The sequence below is a fragment of the Penaeus chinensis genome, chromosome 34 (assembly GCF_019202785.1).
Source record: "Penaeus chinensis breed Huanghai No. 1 chromosome 34, ASM1920278v2, whole genome shotgun sequence".
Lineage (NCBI taxonomy): Eukaryota > Metazoa > Arthropoda > Malacostraca > Decapoda > Penaeidae > Penaeus > Penaeus chinensis.
Genome location: NC_061852.1, coordinates 36,444,882 through 36,447,112, shown reverse-complemented (window position 1 = coordinate 36,447,112; position 2,231 = coordinate 36,444,882).

Sequence of the window (2,231 nt, the reverse complement as noted above, 5' to 3'; positions counted from 1 at the left end):
GTTATGCACGCCTCTGCAACTGTCTCAAGCCCCGCCCACATGCACTGTCTGATTGGGTGTCTTGATCAGGCTTTCCTCGCCAATTTTTTCCCCTTTAATCCTTTTAGCTCCGAACGCTAAGGAGTTCATGAATATAAGTATTTAAACAATTTAGGGTACGTTTTATCAAGTCTAAGAGGCTTAGGTAATTAGATTTAGATTGAGGCGTTGTAGAAGGAATTCAGAATAACATTCGGTGCAGAATAAGATATTTGGCAAAGGAAACAGGTTAGGTATTTAACTTCAGCTTTTAATTGTGATGTTCCTGTTTACTTTTTTCAGTTTTACACGTGGTGCTGCGGTTGTGATTCTGAATGGTGGGTTAAGTCTGGATTCTTCATGTACGTTGCTTCGGGGGATATATATAGATTGGAAGGTTTTTCAAGTGGGAGAGAGAGAGAGAGAGAGAGAGAGAGAGAGAGAGAGAGAGAGAGAGAGAGAGAGAGAGAGAGAGAGAGAGAGAGAGAGAGAGAGAGAGAGAGAGAGAGAGAGAGAGAAGCAATTAAGGGGAGTCGTAGGGAACAGTGGGGGAGGGGTAATGGCTGGGAGGACGAAGTACCGCCAAACAGGGAAATCGAGAGAAAGTCAAGGAAAGCCCAAGAAATGACCAAAATACAGAGGTAAACAGAACACCCAATGTTTAGAATGTAATAGACGGGAGGTGACAGACTAAGTCAGGCTTATGATGAAACGCAGCGATTACTGCTGTCTACTTCTGCGGACTTCCTGTGCCATTTGCCGTTTCTTCCCATTGGCTGATCCGGATACAGTCATGGAATCAAAGAAATAACGCCGATTTTTTTTTTTCATCTGCATCGAGTCGAAGCAGCTTGGTCTGTAATCGCGAGCAAACATTCCTGGATGAGGAGGAAGCCTGCAGAAAGCGAACGGTTAACTTTGCGCAGTAGCTTCATCATGGCTTGCTAACTAACGATTGTTCCGCCGTTGAAAATACGATCATAATTGATTTTCAAGAATACAGAACGGCCAAATCGTGGTAACAATAACAATATCAATGTGCAGTTTGTGGTGCTACAGAATATGCGAAGGCTTGGTAGACTCTAGGCGTTATCTCCGTGCTATACCATCTATTGAATACCGATCCTGGGAAATATACCTAGTGAGATATGTTAAAGCAAACTTTAGGTTATAAATCGGCCTGAAAGACCAGAGGCAGAACTTATTGAAGTCATTTAGTATCTAGCAACCCTGGCCGGCGCTGGACACTTGGGGACGGCCCAACTTGGAGGATATTTTTACGCCGCTTCATACGACATTTTTAGTTTTTAAGAATTCCGATAGTTTCCTCATTTGGGGAGCTGGGAGGCTGATTCTGCGCACGGAGATCGGGAAGTTACCAGAGATTACGTTGGGAGAATTAAGGAATGGAACCAGCTAAAATCGGGCTTGAGAAACAGCGGATTGTAGAGCTTGACGAATAAAGAAATGGAGCGCAAGGAACTGGAATTTCGCTCACTGCCTGTAATACAAATGTCCAGCAGGGGAGAAGCTACATAATTTCGCTCAATCACAGTAAATAATTGTTCATAGAGGAGAGTATGCTGCGTTCCACCACCTCGGCTAGACGCCTCACGATCTTGGCTGGGTTTGTTCATATAACCTGCAATTTTATTCGCCAAGTTTCATTAATAACAGGCGCCGAAAATGCCGAGGCCTCGCGAGAACTACGTTATTACGCGCGTCGACTCGGGATGTGTTTCAAAACCTGATCCTTCTAAAGTCATCTCGTAATTTTAAGGCGCCTGTCTCTCTTAATCGCTTTACGGGATTATCATTCGTTTTCCGAAGAATATCGCCATAGACCTTACGCCGGTGACTGATTGTTTTTCTTCTACAGCTGGTTTTAAGCTATTGGGCGGGACGAAGATTTCTGGAAGCGGACGAACCATTCCGGCAAAAGCACAGCAAGCAAGTAACAACGCTTTGAAGTACAGAATGCTGAGGGGATGGAGGGGCAGGGCGCAACACTCCGCTATTATTGCAATGGTTCTCGCTCATCCAAGGAAGGGATTAATACTAATCTTGCTCTTATGGACGATCGCCTAACGAGTCGCTCTTCTCCTCCCGGCAGCGGGCGAGGAGCTCCCCCGCCGTCGCCGAAGCCCCTGCAGGTGGAGGCCAGCCCCGTCGAGCGGAGGGCGAGCCAAGAGGCCGTAAGACGCAGCCGGCCC